Below are 8361 nucleotides of genomic sequence, written 5' to 3' on the forward strand. Positions count from 1 at the left end.
GTGTTCTTTCCTGAAACAAACTCAGTAGATCCCTAGTTTCTCTAGTGAGAGTGTGAGCCAATGCTTCCGTTATCTGTGCTGCAGCATCAGGTGCGACTTGAAAACTGACTGTGATAATTACCTCGGTGACTTGAGTTACCCGATTCTCAAAGTAGAATAGTGTTGATTCTCTATTGTGTAGAGCTCCTTCCATTTTGTTGTTGTGGGTTGGTTGTAGGTTGCGGACATGGTTTCGACCTTCTCCTTCTTCTTCTTGGCACTTGGCCTATGTATATCCACTGGGTTTGGCGTGTTGGTTGACTCTCCCACTGCAAATCGATTACCGTTACGCCTGGCACTCGAGCTTCGGTGGAGATGCGGAGTTCGTCTAGTTGTGCTTGGAGCTCTTCTTCTTCTGTCGTCCAATTAGCAAATCCTGCTAGCCATTCATCCATTCACAATAGTTTAAGGGTTTCAGTCTTGTAAACTGAAGGGTTTCATGAAAAGATCCTCAGTGGGGGCACCAAATGACGGGAGCAAAGCGAACCCCGAACCCCGACGGCCTCTAAAACACCGGGGACCGAATGGCGCGCCTCGAGCCTGTCATGGTAAAGCAAACAGGGGGCACCACCTAGCTTCAGCGGCTAGGACGCAAACAACACACCACCATAACAAAGTTTTCATCCAAGAGAGATGGATGCTCGGGAGTAATGATGAAAAGGAAAGGGGATGAGATCAAGTGAGAGAGAGAGAGAGAGAGTGTGAGGGAGGGGGTATAGCGGCTTAGTACTTAGGCATCACAAAAGGATGGCAAATCCGCACACCCTTCACATATACACAAGCTCACTCCAAAACAAAAGACTAGGTGGCGATTCCGCACACCTCACATGGGCAAAACATTGCAAGAAAACATACTCACAAAACCTCAAGATTTATTTAGAGAATTAGGCAATGAAATGGGGAGCATAGGGTAGGGGAATGAGAAGGGAGAGAGTGGTAGAGCACATGGCGGATAGGTGGGAGTTGATGGCGAAGACTCGCACGAGGATTATGGCCATCATCCTTCATTTAGTTGCCCTTCATCTTCTATAGCCAAGGGTGTAGAGGTCATGCTCAAGACAAGCATGGTGATTGCGGTGATGGTGATGGTGTGGGTGTGTGTGTGTGTGCACTAGGCACACACAGTGCATAGTGTGTTCTTTGGTGATGTTGTGTGTTTTTGTGTGATGGTGACCCCTCTTTATATAGGGGAGGAGGGGGGAGAAATTCTAGAATTTAGAAATGAAGAAATCATTATCTACATAGGCCATGTGACTGTGGGCCCCACTTGTCTGGCTGTGTGTATATGTGCCAGAACAACAGTCTCATGAGAGAGAGACTAAGAGAGAGAGATGGGTTGATGAAAAAAAGTGAGAGGTGACATGGAGAATAAAGTAATTACAAGAGGGGAGAGAGGGGAGTGTGTTCAGAGGTGAATCTGTGTGCAGATGTGTGTGAACACAAGAAAAATCAGGTAACCACCGGGTGGGGATGGGTCTGTGGGCACCTTTTTCAGTGAAACTGAGTGTGTGTGAGTGTGGGGGAGGTTATTTAGCTACAAGACAAGAGACATGGAGCCCTTTAGAGAGAGAGAGGGGGGTATTTGGGTCATGGGATATGATAGGAGAGAGAAAGAGGGGGTGGGGTATACTATTTTGGAAGATAGAGTAAGTTGCATGTGAGTTGGTGCATTATTGGTGAGTGATAATGCATTATTGGTGAGAGGTGGGGTAGCTTGAGGGGAGAGAGAAAGGAGAAAGGACAAAGGGAAGAGAGAGGGGGTTGACCTTTTGAGTGGAGGAGAGGAAAAGGGACACCCGGCGGGGCAATAGTGAAGAAAAAGGAGGCAAGGTGGGGATGGGCTACCCCGCAGGCATGAGGTGGCCTATTTTACCTTTCTTATATATTTACATAATCATACTTTATTTTTTTCTTACTTTTTCCAATGCCTTTTATCACTCCCTCCATAAGAGGGGGTTTTCATGGGGTGGGGACGAAAGAAGAGGGGTATGGGAGCTTGGCTTGTGAAAATCCCCCATCATTATCCCTCCCCTTTTGGCTAGAGACATTCATGTCTCTAGCTCATCTGTTTGATCATTATCGTCAGAGGTGGCGGCTGATGGTGTGTCCTCATCTGGAATGTCAATTGGTGGAGCTTGGTCAAATCGAAGAAAATAAGGTTTAAATCGCCAACCATTTACCCTGGTTTTATGAAGTTTTCCATCAGCCTCCATAAGCTGGTAGCTTCCATTGGCATACTTTTTCCTGACGATGAAAGGACCTTCCCATCGGAGTAGGAGTTTCTTATCCTTGCGCGTGTCGAAGCGATTGTCGTAGCGGAGCACCAACATTCCTTTCTTCAATTCTTTTTTTCGGAGATGCTCGTTAAAGCTAAGCCGTCTATGCTCTTCTTGTGCTGCATAATAATTTATTGCTTCTTCTCTGTCCAGCTGCAGTCTTTCCAAGTTGATGACGTGATCTCTCAAATGCATGTTGGGCTGTTGAAGTTGGCTTGCCATTACTCTGAGACTTTGTAGTTGCACTTCAATCGGCAAGATTGCTTCCTTACCAAATACTAGATGATACGGTGTGAATCCCAAGGATGTACGAAATGAAGTTCTGTAGGCCCATAAAGCTGGTAGTAGATACTTATCCCAGTGATTTTGTCAGTGATTTTGTCCTTAACACAATCATGTGCATCTTTCTGCATGAGGAAATGTGTTCTACTAGAGACTGATGGCATAGGCCTTGCTTTCACGTTTCTAGTGTCTCTTTTTCATTTATACCATTTCTGTCTTCTTCGTTTCTGGTTAGGAAAGTCAAAAAAATTTTCCATCCTTCCTTTCATGAGTAGCTTAGTTCTCACATGTTCTTTTTCCAACCCTGAATCATCTGAGGTAGCTGAATGTTCTTCTAACCCATTCGTTGCATCATAGTAGAGTTCTGAAAAGACATGTTGAGCTTTCATCAAGTCCTTGGATGTATGAATTTCATCTTCAATGTGAAGGGTTGAAATCATTTGTAGAGGAATTATGTCATAGCCGTCCTCATTGCAAAATTGAGTAGGTATAGACGTATTTACACATACATCCATTGTTGCTAAAATTTGAGTCCATTCAAATGGCTCAAACAAATGCTCTGGAAAGGGTTCAGGTACTTAAGCTTCATTTGTGCAATCCCTTTCTAAGATGCATTCTTCTCTTTTTAAACTCCCATTTTTTGAAGCTCGGCACATCCAAATAGGAGTGTCTTTGTTCAACCAAGTTGGAAGCTTAGTTTCAACCGAAACGTCTAAATCGAACTCTTGTATGGGCGTTTTCATGACATTTCTATAAGTGTGATCTTTTAGATTAATCCTTGTTATTGATCCCACTTGCTTCAAGTACAGATAATTGTTTCCCCAGACCTAGATGAGTTGTACTTGTCAAATGAAAGGGCTTCCGAATATGATTTTGTAATTGACTTTCTTCCCAAAGTCTACTATGGCAAAAGTGTGTTGATATTCAATCCCATAGGAATTAACTCACTTTTTCAAGTAGTCCTAATTGTCTTTCAATGTGTCCATCAGCCAATTACAATTTCATTTGAGTTTGTCTAATGGTTGGTTGTCCCCAAGATTCCCATACTGCTTTTGTGGCTATGGCTATGCCTGCCCCACTATCCAGTATTTTCATGGTTTCTATGTCATTATATTTCACTAGAAGGGTTGTGTTTCCTTCTTCCCCTTCGTAGTATTCTCCAACTTTATTCATTGGAACATATTTTTTCCCAAATTTTTTGAGATTAGTCATGTTATTTCCACCTTCTCTAGGGTTTTCTGTAGATCATTCCATAGATATCGCCTGATTTTCAATAGTTCTCCCAAAGTAAGAGTGCATTGGATGGGTGTAGACATGATTGAATGGATGTTGTCTACTTCTGGGGTTTGTTCTGTTCTCTTTACTTGAGTGGTTTTACACACTATGGATTCATCCTCGTTATCTCCCAACAAGTAAGAGGGTAGTGTTTTCAAGGTCACTGGTTTAGACATCCCTGAAGCTTCAAATCCGCAATCCCCATACAAGGATTGTGCATCCATGTCCATATCAGGAGGTAGATTGTCTAACCATACTTCCTCTATAGGAGCTGACTTCAGAGTTAGGCTCCCATCATTGATCTCTCTAACTTTTTTCCATAAGTGTCCTAGCCAGTCTTCTTCTACAAATGGAATTTTATCTAAGGCATCTTCATTGTCCGGCACTATAAGTTCTGGCTCTTTTATTTCAAGGTGGGGTTCTACCACCACTTTGGATTTTTCTTTATTGGCTCTTACCACAAGCTCCTCAGGTTTTGTCATACTTTCGAGCTTGGGTTTTTCTTTTTTCAGCATCTCTTACGTGATTCTTACTAAATTTTGATAAGCTTCAAGCTTAGTTGCTTCCATGTCTGGAGAAGGATAGTATTTCTATTTGTTTTTCATGTTTTGGCCTGCTTTAAGACCTGCTTGGTAAGCTTCCAAGGTTGCATTAATGGGCTCAAAAATTTTATCAACCAAGATTGATCCTCCAGATTTCACGGTGGTCTCTTTGATTTCGCTTCCACTTTCTTTTACCTTTTCTTGGAATAGCTTTTTTGCTTTCTCCTCAATTTTTGCCCGTTGTTTCTGTTTTCTCATCTCATACCTTTTGTTTCAACTTCTTTTGGTCTTTTGAGAGGAAATTTTTGTATTCTCCAAATAGGAGTTATGTTTCCTTTTCTTAGCCTGGGCCCTGGTGATTACCTTGATTGGAACAATCAGTTCACTCTCAGATGAGTTACTAAGTATCACATGGACTATGTTCACTACTGTTCTACCTTTGTTTAAAGGATTTTTTGGACAATCTTTCAGGAAGTGTCCTTCCTTTTTGCAACATTGTATGCAATAAGCTTCAACTGGATTGAGGTTCTTATTAGGCTCTGGGCATTCATTTTTCCAATGATCATCTGTACCACAGTTATGGCATATTTCAGTTCTTGGCTTAATCATGGGTCTTACCATAGGAGGTATGACACCTTGATTAGCCACATAGTACATTGGTGCAAGCTCTGGTGTGGCATAAGTCACAAGTTATTCCATTGGTGGTGGATGTAAATTATACCAATCTCCTTCTACCATTAGTGTAGATGGACTAGGCTCAGCATAGGGTGTAACAGGCACTAGTGCTTGTTCATCTATGACTCCCTCTGGATACATGTACTTTATAGGGACTGCATTATGTCCAGGATATGGAGGTTGTTGGCCCAACACGAGTTGAGGTCTTTCCATACCCATTGGTGGTCTTTGAGTTGGGGCCATATTAGGCTGATATCTGTACATGGGTTGTCCTTGTGGCCTCATAGGCACGTATTGAACATTCCCATCATACTTTGGTCGGTAATAGCACTCATTGTCTCATGGTTGGTGCATTTATCCTCGATTGCACACCATTTCTACGGTCTAATTGGTTGTCCCTGTTGAGGTATCCCTTGCCCTGGTCCTCTCATAGGTGTTTTTTGCATGTTATTCATCATGTCATTCATCCTTTTGAGCATGTCTTCTATGGATGAAAGTGGTGTTGCAGCAGCAGTTTCCACTTGTGTTGGTTTAGTGGATGTTGTTTTCTCACTTTGATTATCCTTAGGGACATCTTCTTCATTGTATCACAATTGTCTCCTAAGTCAATAGCATCTGACACACACTCTTATAGGGTCATATGCTTCTTTCTATACAGTATAGAATGAAGTTCTTTGTTTAGTAGTCCCTCTAGAAACAATGATACTAGTCGTTATTTTGCAGGTATCTCTAGATTTGGGAATCTGAAAATGTATTGTTTCATTTGAGTTGCACAATCCCTAACAGACTCACCTTGTTTCTGTTTAAAACTGTAGATTTGAGCTACTGTATTGTGTTTGATCCTTATTTTAGAACAAGCAGCTACAAATCCTTGAGCTAATGTGTTCAAGTTCATGATTGACCTTGGTGGAATGTTTTGGAACCATGCCAATGCTTTCCTTCTAATGTCATTCCAAACCCCTCGAATTAAGTATGGAAATTGAATATGCGTTCTGCTCTTAGCACTTGCTTAAAGCTTGCTAAGTGGTCGTATGGATCCCCCGATCCACTGTATTTTCTGACCCATTTCTGAAAATCAATTGGTCTGACACGTCTATTTGGTTCAACCCCCAGTTTCCTGGCAGTTGGTCTCGTTTCAAGTCTTGCAAACCGGTCTGTTGGAAATAGTGACTCATGTAGCCCTGAACTGGCTTTAGTGTCACCCAGTTTTCTTTGTGATGAGGTGGTTTTTGGTTTCTTAACATTACTCTCAGAAGATCTCTCACGGTGTTCATCTCTTGGAATGTTTCTGGTCCTTGGCCCAATATCCAATCCCTTATGGAATACCCTTGATATCTGGTTTGTTCTACCTCTTCAGGAGTCATCATAACGAAGTTATTGTTATAACAATCCCTAAACAGGTAGGTTGGTAGATCTGTTGATCCCTTATCTTTGATCTTGAAGATATAGATGATCTTCATGGGTGTTAATTGTCCTAATTTGGCATGCGAAGTCCATAGAAGATCTTTGACATTTCTATCCTCCCAACAAAAGACTCCGATTCTAGGATTATCCGTACTAAGCCATTTCAAAGGCTTCAAATCAACTTGATTGTATCCCTCGAATTCTAAAATTGGTGGTCCTTCGTTAGCTGCCATATCTAGAATTATGGTGTTTACTTCCAACCCCCATTTGTCTATCACATCAGGGTTTTCGACTTGTAAATACCAAGTTCCGTTTCTATCCATGTACATTTTTCCTTCCTTGTTTGCCTTTACTTCTTCTTTAAACTCAATGCGAATAGCATACTCTTCGTTAGGATCCAGGTAACCTGAGCTCCATGGCGATTAGTCTTATAAAAAGAGAGTATATGCTTATAGCGCATTGTCATTCCGGTTTCTGAGTGAGTTGAATAGGAAGACATTTCAGATGTTGAATCTGAAAAAGTATCTGAGACTTCTTCAAGGATAGTGTGCAAGGGATCGCCTTGATTCACGCTTTCTTCAATGGATACTCTATTGGAGGTCTCTCCAAATATTCCTTGATTTCCTAGTACACGACCAGATGTAAGGTTTATAAAGACTTGTGAAGCCCTGGATAGAGTACTTATCGTCGGATTCATTTGTTATCAAATTTTTCCACTTGACTTGATTGCAACTTCTGTCAAGCTGTCGATTCCTTGTCTTCAACCTGATTCTTGTATCAATTTTAATCAAGTTAGCTATTCTTTCACAAAGATTGTATAGTTTTTGTTAACAATTATGATTGGTCTATGTGTATCACTTCAAATCGAGCTAATTGAGTCAGCAATTGAAACTTTCAGATTCGACTTTGGTAAAAATCAAAGGATTAATCTGCAACCTGGAAACTGAGTGAACATGTACCAATTTGGATCTGATTGAACCCAAAATTTCTCGGTGGCCTTGTATTATGTTGGTCTAACATTGTACAAGTTCAAAAGTCAAAATTGATCTCTTTGTGTAGTAGTAAATAATCACGATTATTTACTTTTCTCAATTTTTTTCATTTTTTGGCTTGATTTTCCAAGTGTACAACTTGTTAAGATCCCTGGACAAGTTTCACTAAGTTTGGACAAAATCTGTTCAAGTTTAGCAACTATTTCGTGTCCGCAGACTCTGATTTTGAGAATCTAGCTTATATCTCACTTTTGTGATCCAAATTTCACCCGAATTGATTTGTGTGGTCTACTTGATATGCTTGACCTTGTGGTATACTCAATTGTGCAAAATTATCAATTTTTGTAGCAGATGTAAATAATCATGATTATTTACTTCAACTATGTTTTTTTACTTTTTTTGTCCCAATCTTGACACAGATCTGTTAAGCACCTCAACTTAAGTTCTCCGGCCAAGTTTCATTAAGTTTGACAATTTTTGTTCAAATGGTCATCAGTTTTGTGTTCGCAGACTGACTTTGCAAATTTGGTCACAATTTTCAATTCAATGATCCAAATCTTACCAAATTTGGTTTGTGGGCTTATTACAACATGATACAGCTAGTGGTATGCTAACTTGGTCAAAAAAGTTGAAAAATGGGACAGATGTAAATAATCGCGATTATTTACTACTGGCAACTTTTTGCATCTTTTTGGTCAAGTGATCATGTACACATGTCTATCACATCAATATAAGCCTATGAATCAAGTTTTATTGAGTTTGAACAAAAAAATCTCCAATTTACACTCAAGTTCCCGAAAGTCAGTACAAACTTTAGTTTTTATCTAGTTTTTTGCCAGTTTGGGATCCAAATCCTATGGCCCTTTACAAAACTTG

Source organism: Adiantum capillus-veneris, chromosome 23 (assembly GCF_014529385.1).
Source record: "Adiantum capillus-veneris isolate H3 chromosome 23, ASM1452938v2, whole genome shotgun sequence".
In the NCBI taxonomy this organism is placed as follows: domain Eukaryota; kingdom Viridiplantae; phylum Streptophyta; class Polypodiopsida; order Polypodiales; family Pteridaceae; genus Adiantum; species Adiantum capillus-veneris.